The sequence below is a fragment of the Oryzias latipes genome, chromosome 21 (assembly GCF_053564925.1).
Source record: "Oryzias latipes strain Hd-rR chromosome 21, Olatipes_Hd-rR_3.1".
In the NCBI taxonomy this organism is placed as follows: domain Eukaryota; kingdom Metazoa; phylum Chordata; class Actinopteri; order Beloniformes; family Adrianichthyidae; genus Oryzias; species Oryzias latipes.
In genome coordinates, this window is record NC_136257.1 from 35702534 (window position 1) to 35729114 (window position 26581).

The 26581-nt window shown below is 43.4% G+C and overlaps 1 protein-coding gene and 1 long non-coding RNA gene across 2 annotated transcripts in view; one reads left to right on the forward strand and one right to left on the reverse strand.

The window, feature by feature from the left end:
• The first annotated feature begins 6143 nt into the window (after positions 1-6143).
• Positions 6144-10639, forward strand: LOC144988836 (uncharacterized). Its single transcript, XR_013652866.1, has 2 exons — positions 6144-6627; positions 6714-10639. It is a non-coding gene; the product is annotated as an uncharacterized LOC144988836 (long non-coding RNA).
• The window catches only part of LOC144988835 (uncharacterized), a 171524-nt gene continuing 153883 nt past the window's right edge, over positions 8941-26581 (reverse strand). Inside the window, exon 2 of the mRNA XM_078939850.1 lies at positions 8941-10643. The gene's annotated coding sequence lies outside the window, so the exon portion shown is untranslated. The remainder of the gene's footprint in view (positions 10644-26581) is intronic.

Below are 26581 nucleotides of genomic sequence, written 5' to 3' on the forward strand. Positions count from 1 at the left end.
GTTCACTGTGATGCCATTTGGACTGTGCAATGCACCTGCCACATTCGAGCGGCTTATGGAGCGGGTATTGAGGAATATTCCCCGCAGCCGCTGTGTGGTGTACTTGGATGATTTGTTGGTACATGCTCAGGACTTTGACACTGCCCTGGATAATTTAAAGGAAGTGTTTTCAGCCATTCGTGGAGCAGGGCTGCGCCTTAACCCAACAAAGTGTTGTTTTATGGCCAGAGAAACACATTTTTTTGGGACATGTGGTCAGTAGTGAGGGGGTGAGTACTGACCCAGCTAAGGTGACAGCAGTGAAAGAATGGCCGCAGCCAGCCAATCTCAATGAGTTGCGAAGTTTCCTGGGCCTGGCCTCTTATTACCGGAAGTTCATTAGAAACTTTGCTACAGTGGCTTCACCCCTTCACCAACTCACCCGCAAAGGTCGTCGGTTTAACTGGACTGGAGACTGCACCGAGGCGTTCCAACACCTCAAAGCTGCACTGACACAGGCCCCTGTTTTGGGTTATCCTGACCTGGGACAGCCTTTTATCCTGGACACTGATGCTAGTGGCGTTGGTGTTGGTGCTGTGCTGGCACAGCCTGGAGAAGGTGGGGAGAGGGTGGTGGCTTTTTACAGCTGCAGCCTCAAGAAACCAGAGCAGAACTACTGCGTCACCAGACGAGAGCTGCTAGCGGTGGTTTTGGCTGTAAAGCACTTTCGGACGTACCTGCTTGGCACCCGGTTCACGCTGAGGACTGACCATGCCTCTCTCACCTGGCTGCTGAACTTCCGTCAGCCAGAGGGTCAGGTGGCCAGATGGATTGAGGTGCTTCAGGAGTATGACTTCTCCATTCATCATCGGCCAGGACAGCGGCACGCCAATGCTGATTTACTCTCCCGGCGCCCTTGTCTCCTTGAGGAGTGCAGATACTGCAGACGTCAGGAGGAGCGGAACCAGGGGACAGCAGTAACAGTAGCCGCAGCAGTGACATTGCCACAGGTGCACGGTGATGGGGCGGAGTTGTTCTCGCAGGACCATCTACAAGAGGCACAAGAAGCAGACCAAGTTTTGGCCGAAACAAGGAAGTGGGTTAAGGCAGGACAACGTCCTGATTGGTCAGCTGTGTCAGCTGGTGACCCAGAGCTGAAGACGCTGCACTCCCAGTGGGGTAACCTGGAGCTCCACAACGGTGTTCTGTATCGACGCTGGCGGGCCCCTGGGGCAGGTCGAGACCGGCTGCAGCTCCTTGTCCCCACCTCTCTTCGGGATGAGGTGCTCCACTGGGTCCATGGGGCAGCAGGTGCTGGTCACTTTGGGAATACAAAGACTGTGAAGCGGCTGAAGGCACGATTTTACTGGCCGGGCTGTCGACAGGCTCCCGAATTGCATGTTCACTGCTGTAATCTTTGCACAGCACACAAGGGACCCACACAGCAGTCACGTGCCCCTCTGCAGCAGTACCTGGTGGGGGCTCCAATGGAGAGGGTTGGTGTGGATGTACTGGGCCCTTTTCCTCTCACTGAGTCGGGTAACCGGTATGTCCTGGTGGCCATGGATTACTTCACCAAGTGGCCAGAGGCATATGCGGTGCCGGACCAGAGTGCCACAACAACGGCAAAATATCTGGTGGAGGGGATGTTCACGCGGTTCGGAGTCCCCAATGAGCTCCACAGTGACCATGGCAGGAACTTTGAGAGCAGACTTTTCGCAGAGGTGTGCAAGCGCCTGGGGGTGAGGAAGACCCGTACTACACCACTTCATCCACAGAGCGATGGTTTGGTGGAGCGCTTCAACCGGACATTGGCCACCCAGCTTGCAACACTGACCAGTACGCATCAGAGAGACTGGGACCAACATCTACCCCTGGTCCTGTGGGCATATCGTACAGCAGTCCAGGAGTCCAGCCAGTGCACGCCCGCGCTGCTGATGTTCGGCCGGGAGCTCCGTACACCTGTGGACCTGGTGTTTGGTGCTGCACCTGAGCCGGAGATCACTGGAGGTCTCGAACTGGACTATGTGCGACAGCTGAAGGACAGGTTGGGGGAGGTACATCGTCTGGCAGTAGAAGCCCAGCGAGAAGCTGGGGTCAAGCAGAAGAGGGTGTATGATACCCGTGCCCACGGACCGGTTTTTGGGCAGGGGGACAGAGTATGGGTGTACTGCCCAGTGAGGAAACGGGGACTCTCACCCAAGCTCATGAGCCACTGGCAAGGACCTGGAGAGATCTTGGAACAGATCTCAGAAGTGGTGTATCAGGTGCGGCTGCCAGGTCGGGGTCGAAGGGTGGTGCTCCATAAGGATAGGCTGGCCCCTTACCACCCTTTAGCTCCTACTGCACAGGCAGACGAGGACAGTTCTGTAACCGCTGTGGATGTTGAGCAGGACAATGGTGGACAAGGTGATGCTGACTCAACAGCAAGGCCGACACGGACACGGAGGCAGCCAGTTTGGCTCAGGGACTATGTTCAATGACTCATGTGTTCATGTGTTTTTGGTGCACAGCTATGTGAGGGTTGTGGGGACACTTAACCCTCTTAGGTAGGGGCAGTGTGACGATCTGGGGGTTAGCCCCGCCTTCAGCCCCAAAGGCTCATGGGAAGCGGAGAGCTTTTGGGTGAAACCTTGAGTCAGAGGGTTGTGAACTTAAGTGACGCTCCATGCTGTTTGGCTGTTTGGGGGATGGAAATAAATGGGCTTTGATGCCGGAAAGGAGATTACGCAATCTGCCTCTCTCTCTTTGCTTCTCTTTCTGAGACTGTTCGGAGTCGTGCGGTGTATGGGGCACGGACAGCTCTCCAATTTAGCCAGTTAATTAGCAGCGTTTAGCTCTTGCTTCCCCACTACAGTGACGTACCAGCTGGGTCGTTACAGTATAAAGATTAAAGAATTGGTTCAGTGACAAAAATTCACCACAAATGTGGAGATGTGTCCTTGGCCAAGACTCTGATCCCCACCTTGCCTCTGGTGGAAGCGTCAGCGAAGCCGCCACCAGTGTGTGAATGTGTGACTGTAAAGCGCTTTGGGCCTTTTCAGGTTTATGCCATTTACCGTTACAAAGTTGTTGGTCCTTACCAATCAAATGCGACTTACAGCAGACGACTTGCGCGATTATTTCAACAATCAAAACAAAATGAACTTTTAATATTTTTTTTCAATGGTTTATTTTAAGCAATCAAATAAGAATAATACACACAAACAATACAATCATCAGTTATACATTCATACAATAACTAATAACACTTAGGATAATTAGACATATTCATAAATATTGCTTGAAAGGGGGTGGAAGGAAGCGAATTTATATAATCCCACCCCTGTTCCACTGTAACCATTTTATTACATGATTTATCAATATCCGGTTCCTAGCTTTTATCAGACAGAATTAAAAATCTTGAAGTATCAATAAAGCACATGACAAAGGTGAATTACTTAAATTATTATGTAAAAAATAACTTTTAGAAATCAACATGGCAATGAAGTATCCAAATATATGAAGTATATGTTACTTATAAAATTCATTGATATGATTAAAAATAATACTATATCAGTAAAACGGACAAAACACTGAAATTTTCATAGAAAAAATTTGATAAAGTATCAAAAGTTAAAAATATGTGCAAAATTATGTTACATTAGGAAAAATCATGAATCAACTTATCAATTTTTTTGGAGCAAGTGAAGTAATAACATTAAAAGTCAATCACTTTAACTATTTTCAATAATTGATTAATCATTTGTTTTAGGATTTTTTTGTATTTCTTTCTTTATTTTTATAATAAAGTAATGCTGTAAGGGAAAATAAAAAGGCTAGATAATCTGTGGAATGCCCAAGGTTGGTATTTATTCTTCTGCTTATTAACAGCCTTTTTTCTGGGTTTAAACAAAGCTTATAGTTCTCTTCGATGTTATGTCTGCAGACATTAAATAGAGATCCATATCCTTCTTCAGCTGATATCAGCGACGCAGAAAGTTGAGGTCAAATTGTCTGCAAGTCAGTACTTTGCCGAGAATCAGGGTCAATTCAGACTTTTGGAGAAAGTGATGAATCCAGGCGTCATATTTCTTGAAATTATTTGGCTCTTTGATTTATTACTGCATGTTGGTTCAGACATCCGTGATCAAACACTTCTCAAAGTCTTTCATGGTGTTAATAACCAGAACTTTGGACCGGTCTGGTTGACCGAGTGGTTTGACGTAAATCCTGCAGCCTTTAACCCAAGTGTTCTCAATCTGCTTACACTTCCTGAGAAGCCTGGCATGTTTGGGGATTTCAGCATTCCTTCTGGTCAGATGGTCGTTCATTTAAGTAGCAGATCTCTTCAGGTTCTTCCTTTGGTTCATCAGAGCTAGCTTGTGTTTTTGATTCACAAACCTGATGAGGATCGCTGGTTTATCCGTCTCCTTTCTCCTGGGGAGCAGGTGGCAGGTCTCGATGGTGTTGAGATCCAGGGAAATCCCTTTAGATGTGAGAAATGATTCCACTTGGTGTTCCAGAGACTCTCCACCGCTCTCCATTTCAGAACTGCTAGCGACGCTAGCGCTATTAGCTTTAGCAATGCTAACTCCAGCTGCATTTAGCTTAGCCCGAGGTTTGATCGGTATTCTAGTGAGAATGACATTATTCATCCTTACTTGTTGTTCCACATCTTCCAGTCTTTTCTCCAGAATGTCGACCCGGTTTTCTCGTTGCTCATTTTGAGCTCGGAATCTTCGGAGGTCCTCCATTGGCTCCATGAGAGGAGCTAGCTTAGTGGCCACTTGTTCCATAAAGGGATACAATGCAGCTTGGATATCATCAAGAGTCTTTTTAAGGTCTTCGTAGTCATGGTTTTTCTTAGGGGCCATGGTCAGCTCTCTTTTTTTTTTGAGAAAATCAACTTTTTAAGTCATTAGAAGATAGTTGTATAGCCGCCGTCAGCCACATGTGTCTGTGCTGTAACCCGGAATATGGCCTGACCTGAACAGAACTGTAGTCAAGTCCAGTCAAGTCCAAGTCATCAAACAAAACAAATGTTTTTGGAATCTTGAAGGCTGCCTATAGTTCAACTATAAGTGAAAGTATTTCAAGGCTATGCAATGCATAACTCCAAGGGCTCTACACATTAAGAAAAATGAGTTAGTGAAGCTTGAATTTTCATTTCGGAAGAAGATCGGGAAGAAATATGCTCATCAAAAGGTCCTCCACAAATTTTTATAGAACAGAGAGAGCATTGCTAAAAGAATATCTTATAAGTTATTTTAAAATTCCTCTACAAGGCAAAAATAGAAATGTTCATTGTGGATGTTGGAGGCAGTGTGTTTCAGTGGAGGCAAACCATTCCCATGTGTTTTGGGAATGGCCAAGGCTTAATCAGTATCGGAAAGATAGAACACTACTTTTAGTGTTTAAGATACTACGACAGAGTTTTAGGGCCACGGTGAGGAAAAAAAATTCCTCACCGTGTCGAGTTTTTTTTCGTCATGATGAGAAAAATTTGACACAAAGTTTCGCGAAAAAACTCGTGTCGAGATAAAAGTCGAAATAAAGTTTCGAGATTAAAGTCACAATGCTGCGCGAGAGAAGTGAAGCTGAGTCTTTCAGGAGTATTCAGTGTTATGGCTAATGTTAGTGAGCTAGTGCCTTTGTACTTCAGAGTTTACAACAGAGTTTTATGGCCACCAAAAAAAAGTAAATTTACGAGTTTTAGGAAATTTAGGAGATAAAAACTCGAAAATTTATGGGAAAAAAATCATAGATTAACAAGGAGAAAACACCGAAGTTGTCTGTTTATCGGAGCCTAGCTTGAAGATGAAATATGTGGAGCCTTTTGTGAAGCTTTATTTCCGGATTATTATAGGTTTAAAACAAAGACATTCTGAACCTTTTTGTCGACTCAAAGTCAGATTATTGTCAGTGGATCCGTCTTACCGGGATTCGGTGTTGGTAAAGCGGACTTTCATATGTAAAATAAGGAGCTCAGAGACACGTTTGGGTGCAGAGGACCGCTGCAGCGTTTATTCTCCTTTTCATTCACATAACTTGAAGTTCATCTGTCACCTTACGTCATGAACCTGTCATCCGAACACCAGTGCGGAAGTAAACGGTGTTACATACGCCCCCTCCTGCAGATGAAGCGTCCCGTTTGATCATTAAAAAACAAAGAGGAATGAAAATAGTACAGTCCCTGACAAAAGTCTTGTCGCTTATCCATTTTTTAGTAACAAAAGCATATAACCTCACTGTTAATAAATCCATTGGTGTGAAGAATAGTTAGAAACTGCCTTTAACTTTTATTACACTAATGGTTTAAACTTAATTCACTGAGCATGTATTGTCATCTCAAAATTATATTACATTTGAAGAAAGCACAGCCAAACTATTGTTCTAACAGTTTCTTCCCATACTCCCTCTTTTCTGTGCATGTTTTCTGCTGAGCAGGCCTCAGACTTATCTTCACTTTAGCCTTGGAGCTTCTCTCCACCAGTAACCTGTGGGCGTGTTTTTCACACGAGGTCCATCGGACGATCTTCTGAATATGCAAATGCAGGGTATTTATACCAAGCCCATCCCTGAACTCTTTGGTTCGGACTTTGAATGTACCTTGTTCATGTCTGTCCCCTTCGTGTTTGTGCGAAGTAAAACCTCCACAAAAGCTAAGTAACTGTCTCTGAGTCATTATTCATTCATTTCTGTGTGTAAGAAACTGACGGGGTAACGAACCTAAAAATATTCCTATTTTACAGTCCTTTCTAGAATTCCAGTTTCTTCACATTTGGTCCTTCGAGCCGGCCGGCGCGCTTTGGACATCGCTGGAACCCCTGGGGGGGGGGGTTTTCCTGAAAACCGCGCGGTCTGAGACCACGGCCTCAGCATTGAACCATCGGCCCTGCCCCTGGATCCGGTGGTGCCCTCGGCGTCGTCAGGTCCCTCATCAAATAACGAGGTTATTTGATCGAAGTGAGTATGCAACACAGAAAGTCTGTCCTCTCTTTACTTGCTAGGGTTTTATGTTGACTGTGTCTGTGTCTTGTGTGTGGGTGCATCATCTCTTGGGGAAGAACAGAGAGAGCCGCGTGCAGTCACAGTGCTGCGCGTGCACGCTGACCACAGGAGCGCCTGCAGTCAGCCTGCTGCGGGTGCATGTGTCCTCCTTCACGGGAGATGACAGGGAGAAGTGTGTAGCTTAAGAGAAAACCCGTCGGGGGCTGTGTGAACCGACGTAGGGACAGATTCGGTTGAAACCCGTCGGAGGCTGTGTGACCCGACGTAGGGACAGATTCGGTTGAAACCCGTCGGAAGCTGTGTGACCCGACGTAGGGACAGATTCGGTTGAAACCCGTCGGAGGCTGTGTGACCCGACGTAGGGACAGATTCGGTTGAAACGTGCTGTCGGCTGTGTGGACGGCTTAGGGACAGATTCGGTTAAGGCGCGTCGTGCACGGCATTTGGGAACAAACGGAGCTCCGGGGAATTCATGTGTGTGTAACGTTTTTTATGTCTCTGTCTGTGTCTGACTGTGCTTTCTGCGACGGCTTCTGTGGTGTATGCTCGCTTTGATTAATGCCTCATGATGGCTTTGATTAATGTCTTATTCTAAATAAATGAATAATGAATATGGTGACTCAGTTGACAAATAATTAGGCTTCTTTTCTGATTCTCCAAGCTTTTTCTGCTGATTAGATTCAGCGCTGGAGAATCCATAAAAAGGGTTACTGGGGTGGGAACTCTGGTTTGTGATTGAAATTGATAAGCTGGTTCTCAGGACAGCCACATCCGCAAGGGATTTAGCTCTTGTAGAAGCATGGTGTGGTCTATGAATTCCTGAGAACGTTGTGGCTGATCGTCGATCAAAAACCTCAAAAAGATGGGTGGGACTCATTCACAAAATCTCACTAAAAAGAAAGACGGCACATTGGTCAGGTCCGGAAAACTTTTCATAAAGTTTGGAAGTATGTGGAAAGTAAGGATCAGACATTAATCAAGTATTTTGATAAATTGGTAAAAGATTATGGATTTCATGGAAAGTTAAGCAGATCAAAGTGCAGGACAGAGCAGAAGGAGGGGGGACAGCTTCACAGATCAGAGTGCGCGTGCCCGAGCCTGCAGACAGGCTGATGAGAACTTGCAGAAAGGAGGGGTGATTTCTCCATTGTAAGCAGATGTAACGACTTTCTATGCTCTCAGAATAAAAATAGGTCGTGTTTTAGTGTGTTTTATGGGGGTATTTCAGTGTTTAGGACATGGACAAAGGTAGATGTTCAGAAAAAGCTATAGACAGTAGCATTTCTTACAAAGCAGTAGTGGATCATTTCGTGCAGGACACACCTCCCTCTTGAATAAACATGATCAGACTCAGATGGCGGGTGCCGCCTTCCCTTTTTTAGTTCACTTTCCCCTGCTCGTAAAAAGTTTGATTGCAGTCTTCTGACCCCACTAATCAGGTCCCTGCATTTCTGCTTGTAAATCAGGATTGACCCCTTAAAAGCATTCCTGAGGATCTCTGGTTCACTAACTCGCCCTTACATTTTTTTTAATGGACATGTCTGCTAATCTTTCTAAATTTTAACTCTCAGGGCAATAAGTGCGGCAAAACTAAACTCCAGCTGGCCCAAGCACAGGTTAAATTTTTTGGGACATTTAGTTTCTGTTTCTAGCAAAATTATTTCTCTCCCTGGACCTCACCACCTTATCTGATCAGCCCCCACCTTCACTCACTTGCTGTAAGCTGCAGCTGCTTGTGCGGCTGATAGTTGAAACAATGTCACCTGTGATTCTCTTGTGCGAATTCTCCAGAATCACATGCAGTGTGCTCTACTCCCTTCCGTTCAAACTTTCCCATTAGTCAACGTGCCTGTTTTTACCGTTTTACTGTGTCCGTGTATGATTTATTTATTTACGACCTAACGCTCATGGTGCTGTTGAAATGAGACGCAGTTCTTGTCTGTTTCAGTTTCAATGTGTTTTTTCACAATTTTTATTTTTTAATTTTTATTTATTTTATTTTTTTTCCTGATTTTTTTTTCTACTCTCATGCCTGACTCTACTGACACCATTGATGATTTACATGATTGTTTGAAGAAAGCTGTGAGAACAAAGGAAACATTGAGTCTGCCTCCAGCTCTCTCCTCCCCACAGACTCTGCATCCCGACCAGAAGGCCTCTGTTGGTGACCTGCTTTACCCTGAAGACCATTTAACGGACTGATTGGTCACACCTGAGGTGGACGGGACCCTTCAAGGTTCTCCTCACCATGCCAACTGCAGTACACATTGCTGACTGACCCTCCTGGATTCACGTAAGCCACTGTAAATTGCTGAGAGCCTACGACACTGACATTTTGAGACGCACCCCTGGTTGAAGTCCAACTACGAAGTGTGGCACTACTCCTGGCGAAGGGGGCTCCCTGGTGTGTTTCCTCTAGCGCTGCTCTCTTCCAGCTACAGTGAGCTTCGAACCAGCTAACATGGGTCCAGCTGTTCCTCGTGGTTTCTTCTTGTACTTTTATTCCCTCTTCCTCTGGAGATCTCACTCACATCATCAGGAGGTCAAGGCCCTTAAATCACACATTTCTTCTCAGATGACTGACGCCCACTGGTCTGGGTCCCCACTTTATTGGCTTACTTCTGGTGGAGTGTACTGATAAAACTAGTCACTCCGGTCCTCTGTGTGTTGTTTTTCTTTTTTCTTTTTTTGTCACCTGTTTGATTCCATGTGTCAAATGAATGGTCGCTGTCAGGCCAACTCTATCAGCATTATGCCTACAATTAACCTGATTCGCATCCGCTCGTGGTTGAAACTGGTCTTTACAGATTTATTTTATTGTTTTTCTTTTGTTTGATTTGATTTTTTTATTTTCTTTATTTCTTAATATGTTTCTTGTTCTATGTAACTTTAATTAACGAAATTGTGCCGAGGTTTGGACTGGTGATGCATGCGTATCCTTAGTGATGGCTGTCGAGGGGCACGGAGCCGTTGATGAGTTTTGCCTTCCCTGACTGCTCACTGAATGTTTCACACAGATGGTATAAGTTTAGCCCTGGAGGTTTTCGCATCAACACTCATGTATCACCTACCACCTCTGATATGCTCGTTTATTCACGTTGATTTAATGTTTTCTTTTGTATTTACATGTACCTCTACACTTTTGTTTTCGATGCAGAGCCGATATGCTGTCTATACTGAAAATCTTCGTGAAATGGTATATGGTTGATGATGACAGGAGTTCTGCTGACTTTCCATATATAATTTTGATATGACAAACAGGGGGGTATGTGAAGAATAGTTAGAAACTGCCTTTAACTTTTATTACACTAATGGTTTAAACTCAATTCACTGAGCATGTATTGTCATCTCAAAATTATATTACATTTGAAGAAAGCACAGCCAAACTATTGTTCTAACAGTTTCTTCCCATACTCCCTCTTTTCTGTGCATGTTTTCTGCTGAGCAGGCCTCAGACTTATCTTCACTTTAGCCTTGGAGCTTCTCTCCACCAGTAACCTGTGGGCGTGTTTTTCACACGAGGTCCATCGGACGATCTTCTGAATATGCAAATGCAGGGTATTTATACCAAGCCCATCCCTGAACTCTTTGGTTCGGACTTTGAATGTACCATGTTCATGTCTGTCCCCTTCGTGTTTGTGCGAAGTAAAACCTCCACAAAAGATAAGTAACTGTCTCTGAGTCATTATTCATTCATTTCTGTGTGTAAGAAACTGACGGGGTAACGAACCTAAAAATATTCCTATTTTACAGTCCTTTCTAGAAAATCCAGTTTCTTCACAATTGGTTTTAGAAATGTCTCATATGAAAGCTAAAACCCTCCCGAATTATGTTCAATATACTAAAATAAAATTGCTTCACTGCAGAAAGATTGATTATTTAATGAACACAGAAAGGTCACATTGTGGCAAGACAAAAGTTTTGTCGCCTTGTCATATGATGCTCCCAATCCTAGATTACAGCCTCACCTGTGATCAATTACTGATCAATCAATTAGTGGGTGTGAATAAAAAGAACCCCAGCACACTAGGCCTTCACATCAACTGCAACTTGACCTCTGACAACATGCCTAAGATTCACCCTGAGACCAAAGCGTTGATTAGCAAGAGGCTGAAGACCAGATCCACTGCTGAGGTGGCTGACACCTTCAATGTGTCTCAGCGTCAAGTACAAAGAATAAGAAAAAGATTTGAAGAGACTGGAGATGTTTTTGACAAGCCCAGGTCCGGCAGACCCTGCAAGACAACTGCTGGGGAGGGCCAGCCCCTTTTCCAGTGCAGCAGAGCTCCACCAGGCCTGGTCACCTCAAGTCCCTGTGTCAACCAGAAAAGTTTGTAGAATTCTCAAAAGTCTCAAAATGGCCTCCATGGTGGAATCAGTGCCCAGAAACCAGCACTAAACAAAAGGCAATTGAAAAAACGTGTGGCATTTGCCAAGGTCCACAGCCTGCTGAAAGGATGGACGCTGGAAAAGGGGCAGAAGGTGGATTTCTCAGATGAGTCTTCAGTTCAATTACATCACAGCCACGGCAAATATTGCAGGAGACCAACTGGAGCCCGCATGGACTCAAGATTCAACCAGAAAACAGTTAAGTTTGGTGGCAGAAAAATCATGGTCTGGGGTTACATCTAGTATGGAGGTGTGCCAAACATTTGGAGGGTGGAAGGCAATATCAATAGCCTATAATATCAAGAAGTATTAGCTACCTCTTCCATTCCCAACCATAAAAGGGGTCAAATTCTGCAGCAGGATGGTGCTCCATCGCATACTTCCATCTCTACATCAAAGTTCCTCAAGGTGCTCCTGGACTGGCCAGCCCCGTCAGCAGACATGAACATCATTGAACATGTCTGGGGTAGAATGAAAGAGGAAGCATGGAAGATGAAACCAAAGAATCTTGGTGAACTCTGGGAGGCATGGAAGACTGCTTTCTTTGCTATTCCTGATGACTTCATCCATAAATTGTATGAATCATTGTCAAACCGCATGGATGCTGTCCGTCAAGCTCATGAAAGTCATACAAGATATTAAATTTGGATCTCACAGTGGCACTACTTAATTCACTGATGTTATGCAACATATTTTTGTTTTTTAAGTAAATTATTTGTTCAATTTTCTCATTACTCTCTGTAGGCGACAAAACTTTTGTCTTGCCAAAATGTGACCTGTGTTCATTAAATGATCAATCTTTCTTCAGTGAAGCAATTTATTTTAGTATATTGAACATAATTTGGGAGGGTTTTAGCTTTTACATGAGACATTTCTAAAACCAACGGATTCATTAACAGTGAGGTTATACGATTTTGTTTCTACAAAATGGATAAGCGAGAGGACTTTTGTCAGGGACTGTATGTTATATTAGCATTACAACATCGAAAAAGGCAAAAAGTGCTTCTCCTCCTCAGACGGAAGCATCACACAAAAAGAGATCTGGTCTTTGGTGGAGGAAGAAAGGATTCAAGCAAACAGCTGCAGGGATACCGATGTCTTCATTGGGCTGCAGAGATCCTGCAAACCAACCATCAATAAATAAAACTTTAATAAATTGTAAATCAAACAAATGAGCTTCCAGACATCTGGAACGTTATCAATAAACATTCAGCTCACCTGTTCAACTCTGTTTAGTCGGTCTGATCTGCTGCTGCGCGGCGTTCACCTGCTGGTCTGCATGCTCACTTCCACTGTAATCTCGTAAATTTACCAGTTTTTTCTCCTAAATTTACGAGATTTTATCTCCTAAATTTACGAGATAAAATCTGTCTCGCGCAACATGCGACTTCAATCTTGAAACTTTATTTCGCCTTTTATCTCGACACGAGTTTTTTCTCGAAACTTTGTGTCAAATTTTTCTCATCATGACGAGACATTAAATGGACACGTTGGCCAGAATTTTTTTCCTCACCGTGGCCCTAAAACTCTGTCGTAAGATACACATACCCTTCAATGTTGTCAATCTTTACCGAGGCCATGTCACAATCCTGGAACAGAGGACAGGCTGCTACAGGCACCTCTAACTTCCAGCAAAAAAAAATAAAAATCTAAAAATTGGAAAAACACATAATGGTCCTATGCTTTGTTTTACTACTAATAATGTGATGTGATATACCTGTAAGTACCCTAGTGTCAGAAGAACAAACCACTGTCCACACAAAAAGTCATGGTGCTCTCAATCTTTATGTTGTCTTTAAGCAACATGTGGGGAAAAATGCTCCCATTGACAATGCTTTTGGCAGGAAAGCAGCCTACAGTGCAGCAGCATGGAAGCCAGACATCACCAGAGGGCCTCCATCTTGAAAATAGGTCCTCTTTTATAGGTGGTTGGCTCCACCCCAAACAAACACAATTAACAATCAAAATAAAACAATTCCTAAAAAAACAAAAGAACAATTACATGCATTTTCCTAGTAACCGATGCAACATAAAAACACAAAAATATCCTCAATTCAACAATCTTTAAACAAAAATGCAAAAATAAAAAGAAATCATTTTGAATTTAAAACAGGCCTGTCAAAAAAAAACCAAAACAATAGGTGGGTCCACTGGACCTTCTAGATACAGGAAGTGCTCCTATGAAATCAGGAAGTAAACAAATAAGACATTGAAAACAACCAAAAACAGAAAATTAACAAAGTGAATTGCAAGAACTGTTGGAAGTTTACAGCTGTACAGTGTGTGCACCCACTGATGCTGTCAGAAGCAAACACACTTTATTTAACTCTCAAACCATGACAGACTTGTGCTCTGTCACACCTAGTTCATGTCTTTGATAACCTGGAGGCTAAAACTGTTTTTTTTCTGTCTTTCTCTTCTTCTCCTCCCCAGCCCGGAGCCGAATCCCCCGTCCCAGCATGAGTCAGGGTTGCTGCAGCATCAGTCGCAAGGGCAGTCGATACACCAGCCCAGTGTGTCCTCTGGGTGAGTGACTTACTATTGCACAAAAAAAGAAAGCTTGCAAAATTACTCTAAAAAATCTATGAGACAACAAGAAGGTGAGGGTCCATTATATTTTATGTTAAAATTGATCATATTCAACATTCAAAAATTCAAGGAGTGTTTTTTGCCATTTTCAGTGAACAGAGCAGTTTCACAGACAAGGAATTTGCTGCGGTGGTAATGTGCGACATAAAACACTTAAAAATTAAAAATAAACAACACTAAGGAAAAAAACCACAAAGGTCAGAACAATAAATAGAAGTACAATTATGCAAACAGTGCAAACGGAGGATGATCAAGGTGCGGGTAGTGGACTGTTAACTGGAAATATTGGTGAAAAGGTTTAGACAAGGAGTCGTGAAAAGGTGAAAAGGAGTCGAAGTAGTCGAAGTTCTGATGTTTAAAATAAATAATAAAAATAAACCACTATTTTATACAAAATGAAGAATTTAACCCTGACAGACAGTAAAACTTTGAATTATGAATGGCCTTTTTAAAATAAGCAGTGTAAGGTTGGGATTCTGTATACTGTTCCACTACGATCGTCTTCTGATCTATTTTCAAAGTGTTCCCAGTCCTCCTTTAATTCTGATTAAACAGGTTTTAGCCAGAATCTAACAACCTGTGTCGGTTTCCTGGACAAAGTTTCTGCAAAGCAGCAGGAGTTGGTTAGAAATTCCCCTCTGAGTTGTGGACTGGACTATTGGTGTGAAAGTAACCTCTGCTTATTTCCATGATTCTTTTTTTTCTACACTCTGTCCCACTAGCTTACAGCACCTCACAATTGTGGTGCAACAAAATTGGCAGCAATATCAGATCTATCCAGCCGTACAGTTTAGATCCATATTCCAGCTCAGACGAGGAAAACAAAGACGTTCATGGATCTATTTAATTATCAAAAAAGCAACTAAAAAGAGATATTTTCTAAATGGCTTTTTAAAAATTCTTTTATATTCTTTGTTTTACTGTTTTACCATGTTTAACTGTGAAGAACTTTATAATTTTTATCTGGAAAAGTGCTATACAAATAAAGTTTATCATTATTATCAGAATGGGGCGGCCCATCGACTGTAGCACCTACATAACTGCTAAAAGCTTTTTCAAACAGCATTTTTTCATATGCTCCTGATTCACAACAATGTGAATAAAGAAATATTTAGAAATGCAGTTATAATTCTAATTTTCTTCATATACGTCCTTCCTAATAAAAAAAAAAGGCTACAACAACATGCTAAAAACACCAAAACCACAATTTTGATAAGGGTGGGTCTTTAACTCTGATCAACATGTGAGGTTACATCTAAAATTTTATTAAAATATTGAGAGAACAATGATTCTCCATTCTTCAACAAATCTGATCACAGTTGCAGACAAAGGCAGGTGTAGGTATCCATTCCGTACAGGTTGCACATGGCAAATGCGGCTTTGATGTCTAAAGACATAATTATTGTTATTAACGTCGGCTGTACCGTTCTTTTAAGACGTTAAAACCGAAATTGACAACAAAAATTACATCTTCAAATGTCACGATTAGGTTATTGTAAGAGACATATGACCCACGGATATGCGGTCCCGAAGCGCAGTTTGTTTATGTTCCACTGTGAAAAAAAATCAGACGGGCAAACATTAGTCCCCCCCAGCATTGTCCCAACGGGTGACTCCGTGCGCCCCCCCCAAGATGCCTCCACGTGCCCCACAGTTTGAGAACCACTGCATTACAGTCATGGAAGAACCTTCATCGGTTAGCTTAAATGTTTAACGTGGTCTTAGAGGGAAATTCTAGTAGTTTCTGCAGACCATTTGTGTTAAACCCATTTTATAAATACATTTGTCATCAATAATAATATTAATGGATTGGATTTATCAGCACTTTTCCAGATGCTCAAAGTTCTTCCAATGTGTCTGCGAGGGATCGAGCGGCCAAAGAGGACAGCAGAGGTTTATCAAAAAAGTTTTCATTTTTCTCAAAAAATGTAAAAAGATGAACAAACTGGGCCCTTAAAAGAGGTCAACAGAAACATAATTAACTCAGGCAACAAACTTAACTTTAACTTTAGCAACTGATTAGGGGGGTATTCCAGGAAGCATGTTTAAACTACCCTGAGTTTAACCCTGAACTCTGGCTGAAATCCTCCTGAACTTGCTTACTCTGGGTATGTCGGTTCCAAAAGACCGGATATGAGTTGGCGTAATTACGCTCGACTTGGTAACCCTGGGTTAATGCACGTGCACAGCAGGTACATAAAGACATTCTCAATGGATCGCCGATTCCTGGAGTAACCATGGAAACGCGTGGAGAAAAAAACAGAAAGCGCTACACTTCAGTGAGACGGAGACTGAGATTTTAATGACGGGGTATGAAGATTATACGTCCATCAAAAAAGTAACACGGCTGCAACAGCAAAAGAAAGAGTTTCTGCTTGTAGTAGAAGTGTCATGGTGCCCGGTTCAGTTCCCCTCCCCTCCTCCAGCTGCAAATAATAAATTACTTTCTTATCTGCCGCTTACCGGTCTCGTTCTCTGGGTTCCAGCACTTGGGTCCGCCACGCTAAGGAAATCATGACAGAACGATCTGGCCCAACTTCGGACCCAGCTGACCCAGAAGGACTCCGTTTCGCCGTCAGCCAACAAGGCATAGCCCTGGGCCATCAAGCCGACGCGCTAGCTCAGATCGCTTCCGCCCAACAGGAACTCTTCCGCCGGCTGGACGGACTTACCCAAACGCTAATGGATGCTACAGGTCAGTTAGCGTCCTCGGCTACCATGGCAACACCTCCGGCGCCCAACAATGTCGTCACTTCCGCTTCTGCCTCATCCCCGGAAAACTTCCGCCTACAGCCAGAGCTGTTTTTCGGCGGTTTTCTGCTCCAGTGCCATCTGATTTTCCAGCAAGCACCAAGGTACTACCATTCAGACCATAGCAAAATCACACTCGTTTTCAATTCTCTTCGCAATAAAGCTTTACAGTGGGCTCAAGCCTTCTTCGCGGTCAACCCCATATCCCATCTCACTTATGAACTTTTTCTTGGGGAATTCCAGCTGGTTTTTCACCGACCCAAGAAACAAGAGGAAGCCACACGTAAGCTGCTGGCGCTCAAACAACGTAACCGTCCCGTTTCTGATCATGTTATTGATTTCAGGATCTTGGCGGTGGAGGCTGGATGGTCAGATCCCGCACTTAAGGGAGTTTTCTACCAATCTCTCAATGAGAACATTAAAGATCATCTGTGCACCCAACCTGAGACCTATACTTTCGAGGAGCTCGTCACGGCCGCCCTCCGCTCTGATACCCGTCTACGCGAGCGGCAACATGAAAGACCACCACCATCTCGCAAAAGCCCCGTCAGATCACCACTCAATGATCCACAACACCCTCCTTCGGTCCCGCCTCCCGACTCACATCATCGCCATGGGGAGGAACCCATGCAGATCGGACATTCCAGGCTAACCCCTGAGGAACGACAGAGACGTCGCATAGAAGGTGCGTGTTTCTATTGTGGGAAAATCGGTCACCAGATTAACCAATGCCATGCACGGTTAAACTCCAGAGCCCCCCGCTAGAAGACAGGCCGCGGGTGAGTGAAACTTCCACTGTTACAAAAGCTTTTCTCCACGTTCCTGTCAAATTAGTTCACAGTCCCGGAATTTTGGATTTACAGGCTTTAATAGACTCAGGAGCTGAGCACAGTCTGATCGATCATGGCCTTGTCACTCCTTTAGCCTTGCCCACTGAACGACTTCAGTCCCCGGTTAAAGCGGCCGGCTTGGGCGGCCAACATCTGTCCGTCATCACGCATTGCACTAAACCCGTACTTCTCATTTCTTCAGGTAATCATAGAGAACACCTCCAGTTCTTCGTCACTCCCCCCAAAACCCAGTCGTGCTAGGGTTCTCTTGGCTCCAGCAACACAACCCACAGTTCGATTGGAGTCTCCCTGGGCTCTCTAACTGGAGTAGCTACTGTCTCGCTAACTGTCTGCAGTCCGCCGTGCCTTCTGTTATTAACACCCCTGTTACTGAACCCGAAAACATCGATCTAACTAACGTGCCTTCATGCTACCACGACTTACGTTTGGTCTTTAGTAAAGCTAAAGCTAGGTGCCCTTCCACCGCACAGACCATATGATTGCTCCATCAATCTTCTGGAAGGAGCAGCCTTCCCCAAGGGTAGATTGTTTAACCTCTCCGGCCCTGAGAAAGCAGCCATGGAGAGTTACATTCATGAGGGGCTTTCCTTGGGACACATTTGCCCCTCGTCCTCTCCTGTTGGTGCTGGGTTTGTGCAAAAGAAGGACAAGTCTCTACGTCCTTGCGTCGATTACCGCAAACTGAACCAAATCACCATTGAGGACAAATACTCTCTTCCGTTGATCTCGTCTGTTTTTGACTCCATTCAGGAGGCCCGTATTTTCTCTAAACTAGAGTTACGAAATGCCCATCACCTCGTCAGAGTAAAAGAAGGTGACGAATGGAAAACCGCCTTTAACACCCCCTTAGGCGACTACGAGTACCTCGTCATGCCATTTGGGCTTACCAACGCCCTTGCGGTTTTCCAGCGTCTGGTTAATGACGTTCTCCGGGATTTTATTAATCGCTTTGTATTCGTTTACCTTGACGATATCCTCATTTATTCTAAAGACCCGGTTCAACACCAGGAGCAGGTCCGTCTAGTTCTTCAGTGACTATTTGAAAACCAGCTTTACGTCAAAGCTGAGAAATGCCAATTTCACACCTCCGTCCCGATCCCGCAAAGATAGAGGGTTAGGGTTAGGGTTAGGGTTAGGGTTGGGTTAGGGTTGAGGTTTGAAGAAATACAATTGTATTTTTCTTAGCACTGGCCTGCTGTACTGAAAAAATAAAACAAAATCACTAAAGAATGTGATAAAGCGAAAATTTGACTTTTAAACAAGCCCAGCCGAGATTCGAACCCTGGTTTTCTGCATGGAGTGTAACTTCCAACACCACTATACTACCAGTCCTTACATAATCCCTTGGTGTTGGGTGGTATAAAACAGCAAAGGAGAAAAGAAGGGAATTAAAAAAAAAAAAAAAATTGAGTTAAAAGATTTAATGAATAATTGGGAAATAGAAAATGAATAAAATTATATTGCTTAGGATTCTAATAAACTTTCATTGTCATAGGGAATTTAGGAGCAGCAATTTAGAAAAGTGCTAAAAAACATGGTAAAAACCATGCACAGAGGTTAATAGGTTAGAAACGTTAAAAAATAAGTGCTAAAATTAAGTGCTACAAATAAGTGCTAAAAAGTCAATACACATAAAATCAGGCAAGTTAGAAAACACAAGTATTAAAAAGGTTAGTAAAATATTGCTGTCCCTAAAAAACCATAGAACCTAATCTACAAATCCAATTAAATTCCTTTGAAAAAATAGAAAGAAAGGGGGGTTGAAAAAAAAGGGTAAAAAGTAATAAAAGAAAGAAAAATAACAATAAAAAATAAATGGGGCAATTACATTTCTGGGGTTCCTAGAGTAAGGAAGCCAACAGTGGATGGGGTTGGGGGTCCTTAACTCCCTGAGTAGGGTTGGTAAGGGGGAGGATAAGGGAAAGAAAAAGGCGGGGGGGGCTAGATCCCGGTCTAGGGATGCTAGGAGGGAGAGGGGGGGTCGGATAGAACTTACGTTGTTAGTTCCCGGGCTAGGGAGGCTAACAGGGACTAGGAATAAGGGAGAAAAGTGAATGGATATTCCCTGACTGGGGTTACTGGTGAGAGCCTACCTGGTAGGGTAGGCATCTCAGGGGAGTAAGTATGACTAGGGGGGGATGTGGGACAAAAAAGGAAGTAAATAAACAAATAATAAATAAGTAAAGACATACAAAAGAGGAGGGGGAATATGAATGAATGTATAAATTTTAAAGTGGGCAATTAGCCTTCTTGGGTTCCTAGTGTAAAGTGGCTATGGCTGGGTGGGTGATGGGGTCCTTAACTCCCTGAATCGGGATGGTAAGGGGGAGGATCAGGGAAAGGAAAGGGGAAACTAGATCCCGGTCTAGGGATGCTAGAGAGAGAGGGGGGGGGTGGTTGGGGGTTTTTTGCTCCCCATTTAGGGATGCTAGAAGGGGGAAGGAGGAAGCCAGGGGTCCCGGTAAGTCGCAGAGAGGTCCCCCCAATGGTAGAGGAGGAATCAGAATGGGTTTTGTGTAGGTCAGGTTTGACCTCTGCATGCCCGTTCATCATGCTAGTTTCCTCCTCCACAAGCATGGTTATGCTTTGAGGGGAACCTCATCACACATCCGGAGACCCCGAGGGACGCGACTGGGGGAGCAAAAAATTGGTATTAGAAATTAAGTCAACCAGGGTGAAATCCACTGAAAGGGCCTGTGTGAAATGTGCTGGGTTAAAAATAAGCTCAGAGTCAGTACCGCTCCGAGATGTAAGCCTGTCAAGGTGGGCCACGGTGGAGAGGCTCTTACCTTTTTGCCGCTGTTGGTAGTTTTTCAAGGTGCCAGATGGGGCTTGGTGTAGGTCCAGATGATGGCTTTGCCCTGAGGTGCATGCGTGATAGGTGCTGCCAGCAAAAAGCCAACCGTCTCCTGATAACTCCGTTATTGTGCTTGGATTTGAAACCAGGTGCTGGTGAAGATTCAGTGTGACTGCCAATGTCTTTAGGCAGTCTGTCACAGGAGCATTGATTTGTTAATGGGATAAAGTCCTTGAAAGTGGGGATGTGTCTCTGTTTAGAGAGGTTTCCTCAGCAGACAGGAAGAGAGTTATGGAAGAGGTATTTGTCCAGACATTGATTTTTTAGAAGATTGATGGTTTTACAAAAATAAGGCTCTACTGGCAGAGCCCCCACCATGAAAGTAACCCACTTAAAATACTTAAAAAATGTTAAAAACAGTTCCAAATGAAACTGCAAAAAAGTTACAAAAAGGTTCTCCCAAAAGAGACTAAAAAACAATTAAAACCTTTATTAAAAAAAAGGTTAAAAAGGCTTACATTTCGGAGCAGCTTTGTGAACCCTACGTTTCGCAACGTGTGTTGCTTCCTCAGGGGTTAGGGTTAGGGTTAGGGTTGGGTTAGGGTTGAGGTTTGAAGAAATACAATTGTATTTTTCTTAGCACTGGGTTAGGGTTAGGGTTAGGGGTTAGGGTTAGGGGTTAGGGTAGGGTTAGGGTAGGGTTAGGGTTAGGGGTTAGGGTTAGGGTTAGGGTTAGGGGTTAGGTCGATGGGTTCTGGCCCCCCTTCCGCGGAAGGTGGGCGGTGCACGGTCCATCCATAAGCGGGCATCATTGTTACGTCCCCTCGGGTTCCGTTGGAAGGTACGTTTCCTTCCCCTCCGTGGCTGTACAAGGATCCATTCGCTGTCCATGTTTTGTTTTTCAGGTTCGCCTTTGTTATTATAATGTAATAAGGCGTAAATGAAATTTGTTTTTTGTATGTTTTTTGTATGTTTTTAATTTTTTTGTGTTTTTTATGTTTTGTGAAAGAAAATAAAACAGCCGAATGAAAGCAAAAAAAAGGTTTGTAAAAAAAAGAAGAAAAAAAGAAAAAAAGACAAGTGCAAAATCGAAACCAAATTAGCGTGCTTTAGTGGCGACGTTTCGACCTGTATTCAGGTCTTCCTCAGGCCTATATAGCACGCTGGTGAAGTTGGCTGGGTTTTCTGGCACTAAGAGAGATGTTGTCCCTTCGAAGAGCAGAGCAGAAATCAGGGTTAGGGTTAGGGTTAGGGTTAGGGTTGGGTTAGGGTTGGGGTTTGCAAAAATACGTTTGTATTTTATTTGCACTGGCCTGCTGTACTGAAAAAGGGGGAGGAAAAAGCTAGAAAATAAAAAAAGAAGCAGTAAAATGAGTATTCAAACTCCAACTGTCAGTCTGCCCGGTCTGGATTCGAACCCTGGATGCCTGCGTGAAGGGTAGTTGTCCTTACCATTAGGCTACCAAGCCTTACAATGAATTTGGGTGCTGAGGGGGATAAGAAAGGGACGGGAGACAGAAAAAAAACAAAAAAAATAAAAAAATAAAAGAAATTAAAGAGAAAATAATAATAAAAAAGTCTAAAAATGACCAACTAGATCAATATTTATAGTAAAAAGGATTAAAAATCAATTAATCTAAGTGGTTAAGGATCTGGTAAAACTTAATCTTGTGGGTAAATTAGAAGCAGCAAAGTTAAATAAGTGCTAAAAACATGGAAAACATCCATAGAAAAGTGTTAGTACATTAAAATAAGTGCTAAAATTAAGTGCCATGCCTTATTAAAACATAAAAAATATATATCAAATACATGCAGGTTAAAAGACATAAATAAAATTAGTTAAAATAGGTTAGTATAAAAGTTTTGCTGTTCCTAAAAAAACCCTTTAGAGATCCTACTTTTTAATTTTGATTAATCTATAAGAAAAAAATATAAGATAAATAAATAAAAGAATAAATAAATAAATAAATAAAGGGGGGGGGTAGCTCCCTGGATGGGGATGTTACCCTCTTTACAAGTAGGTTTATGGAGGGGAGGTATTCAGCTCCCTGATTAAGGATGCAGGGTGGGGGCTAGTACCCTGTATAGGGTGACTAGAGGAGGGGGAATGGGAGAAAGGGGGGAGGGGTTGGTTTAGCTCCCTGATTAGGGATGCTTCACCATTTGGTTTAGGAAAGAGGAGGGTGGGGCTAGTTCCCTGTTTAGGGTGACTAGAGGAGGGGGGTGGGAAAGGGGGAGGGAAAGGGGAAGAGGGGTCGGTTTAGCTCCCTGATTAGGGACGCTTCACCATTTGGTTTGGGAAAGAGGAGGGCGGGGCTAGTTCCCTGTTTAGGGCGACTAGGGGAGGGGAGTGGGAAAGAGGGGTTGGTTAGGGTTAGGGTTAGGGTTAGGGTTAGGTTTTTGCGACAGTTTCGCGAAGCGAAACTGGAGCCCCAAAGAGGTCAGCCTGGCGGGTTAGGGTTAGGGTTAGGGTTAGGGTTGGGTTAGGGTTGGGGTTTGCAGAAATACGTTTGTATTTTGATTGCACTGGCCTGCTGTACTGAAGAAAAAGGGGAAAACAAACAAATAACAACAAAAAAAATGTTTTAATATTGAATGAACAGTAAAACAAGTGAAGAGGAATTCAAACTCCAACCATCAGTCTGCCTAGTCCGGATTCGAACCCTGGATGCCTGCATGAAAGGTGGTTACCATTACCATTTGGCTACCAAGCCTTACAATGATTCATGGGTGCTAAGGGGGTTAAGTAAGGGAAGGGAGGAAGAATTGAACAAAAAAAAAAAAAAAAAAAAATTAAAAAAAACTAAAGAATACACACAAAGTGAATAGATAAATAATTTAAAAAACTTAATAAATAAAATTAATTAGGAATCTAGTGGGGCTTAAATCTCGTGGGTAAATTAGAGACAGCAAATTTAAGGAAGTGCTAAAAACATGGTAAACAGCCATGCAAATTTTGTTAGTAGTTAAAATAAGTGCTAAAATTAAGTGCTAAGCCTTATAAAAACATAAATAGCATGCAGATTAAGAGACATAAGTAAAAACATTTAAAATAGGTTAGTAAAAAATTGTTTTTGCTGTTTCTAAAAAAGAGCCCTGGAGATCTTAAATTTTAATACAAATAAATTTTAAAAAGAAAGAGTTAAAGGTTTTTAAAAAAAAAAAAAAAAAAAAAAAAAAAAAAATGGGGGGGGGGGGTTGGATAGATTAAGATACTAGCTCCCGAGCTAGGGATACTAAAGGGGAGGACGTAAAAAAGGAGGGGCAGAGCTATTTCCCGAAATAGGGGTACTAAAGAATGGGAGGATTGAAAAAGTAAGGGAGGGAGAGAGGGAAGGGGAGGGCTAGCTCCCTGGTTAGGGACGCTACCCTCCTTTTGTGTAAGGTACAAAAAGGGAGGTACTCAGCTCCCTGATTGGGGATGCTAAGGGTTAGGCTTAGGGAAAGGGTTAGGGTTAGGGTTAGGGTTAGGGGTTAGGGTTAGGGTTAGGGGTTAGGGTTAGGGTTAGGGTTAGGGATTAAAGATTAGAAATTCACCACCAAAGGCGGTGAATTTCGGATGCATGGGCCATCCTTCCGTCCAGAAAGCCAGAATCATCCGCCCCACACTCAAAAATTAGAATAAATGGACTTACATGTTCAAAAATTAGGCTCTCATCGTCCTGGATAACTTGTATTTTCAATTTTGTCTCCTCTTCTTTCTTCTTTGCAGGGACATTTCCTCTATTTCCTCAGGTAAGTAGCCTCGCCTTTTCTTTGCAGGATATTTTTCAGGCTCCTCCTGGAATCACTTGTTGCCCAGAATAATGCGCGATATTTCGGACTTCCTGGTCCTTCTTCAGGTGCTGAACTGAGCAAATTTTGTTTGTATATCCCCTGTACATGAGAGCTTGGATGGAATAAAAATCCTTTGTCCATAAGTCCTGGTCTGATTGCCTTCTGTTGTATTGTGCCTTCGTATGACAGGGCTGCAAGGTGAGTGAGTGAGTTGGAAGAAGCAGGTCCGCTTAAATAGAGCAGGTGGGCGGAGTTAGCCTTTGTATTGCTCCTGAATGGCTGTGGATCCATGCTCTTCCGAAATTGTCCGTAGCTTTATGGCTCTTTGAAGTATATTCTCACTTATAGTTTTTAGGAGTGGGAGCACACCCCCCCTCACCAAGATGAGGTCCAAACAGTTAAGGAAATCACCCAGCTTGCACAAACAATTTTTATTTTTCCTCTTCAGTCATTTGTCCTCCAAAAATCCTCTCAGATTAGGTTTTTCTTACTTCTTCACTGAGGTTAGGTTTAGGAATAGGTGACTTGGGAGGCATGTATAGTCCAAAACATCATGTCTGAGAAAATATCTTTTCTTCTGCAGCATGGAAGGAAGTGGGACTTCAAACCCTGGCACCAGACTGACAAAGGGGCACGAGCTTAGTTAGGGATTAAAGATTAGAAATTCACCACCAAAGGCGGTGAATTTCGGATGCATGGGCCATCCTTCCGTCCAGAAAGCCAGAATCATCCGCCCCACACTCAAAAATTAGAATAAATGGACTTACATGTTCAAAAATTAGGCTCTCATCGTCCTGGATAACTTGTATTTTCAATTTTGTCTCCTCTTCTTTCTTCTTTGCAGGGACATTTCCTCTATTTCCTCAGGTAAGTAGCCTCGCCTTTTCTTTGCAGGATATTTTTCAGGCTCCTCCTGGAATCACTTGTTGCCCAGAATAATGCGCGATATTTCGGACTTCCTGGTCCTTCTTCAGGTGCTGAACTGAGCAAATTTTGTTTGTATATCCCCTGTACATGAGAGCTTGGATGGAATAAAAATCCTTTGTCCATAAGTCCTGGTCTGATTGCCTTCTGTTGTATTGTGCCTTCGTATGACAGGGCTGCAAGGTGAGTGAGTGAGTTGGAAGAAGCAGGTCCGCTTAAATAGAGCAGGTGGGCGGAGTTAGCCTTTGTATTGCTCCTGAATGGCTGTGGATCCATGCTCTTCCGAAATTGTCCGTAGCTTTATGGCTCTTTGAAGTATATTCTCACTTATAGTTTTTAGGAGTGGGAGCACACCCCCCCTCACCAAGATGAGGTCCAAACAGTTAAGGAAATCACCCAGCTTGCACAAACAATTTTTATTTTTCCTCTTCAGTCATTTGTCCTCCAAAAATCCTCTCAGATTAGGTTTTTCTTACTTCTTCACTGAGGTTAGGTTTAGGAATAGGTGACTTGGGAGGCATGTATAGTCCAAAACATCATGTCTGAGAAAATATCTTTTCTTCTGCAGCATGGAAGGAAGTGGGACTTCAAACCCTGGCACCAGACTGACAAAGGGGCACGAGCTTAGTTAGGGATTAAAGATTAGAAATTCACCACCAAAGGCGGTGAATTTCGGATGCATGGGCCATCCTTCCGTCCAGAAAGCCAGAATCATCCGCCCCACACTCAAAAATTAGAATAAATGGACTTACATGTTCAAAAATTAGGCTCTCATCGTCCTGGATAACTTGTATTTTCAATTTTGTCTCCTCTTCTTTCTTCTTTGCAGGGACATTTCCTCTATTTCCTCAGGTAAGTAGCCTCGCCTTTTCTTTGCAGGATATTTTTCAGGCTCCTCCTGGAATCACTTGTTGCCCAGAATAATGCGCGATATTTCGGACTTCCTGGTCCTTCTTCAGGTGCTGAACTGAGCAAATTTTGTTTGTATATCCCCTGTACATGAGAGCTTGGATGGAATAAAAATCCTTTGTCCATAAGTCCTGGTCTGATTGCCTTCTGTTGTATTGTGCCTTCGTATGACAGGGCTGCAAGGTGAGTGAGTGAGTTGGAAGAAGCAGGTCCGCTTAAATAGAGCAGGTGGGCGGAGTTAGCCTTTGTATTGCTCCTGAATGGCTGTGGATCCATGCTCTTCCGAAATTGTCCGTAGCTTTATGGCTCTTTGAAGTATATTCTCACTTATAGTTTTTAGGAGTGGGAGCACACCCCCCCTCACCAAGATGAGGTCCAAACAGTTAAGGAAATCACCCAGCTTGCACAAACAATTTTTATTTTTCCTCTTCAGTCATTTGTCCTCCAAAAATCCTCTCAGATTAGGTTTTTCTTACTTCTTCACTGAGGTTAGGTTTAGGAATAGGTGACTTGGGAGGCATGTATAGTCCAAAACATCATGTCTGAGAAAATATCTTTTCTTCTGCAGCATGGAAGGAAGTGGGACTTCAAACCCTGGCACCAGACTGACAAAGGGGCACGA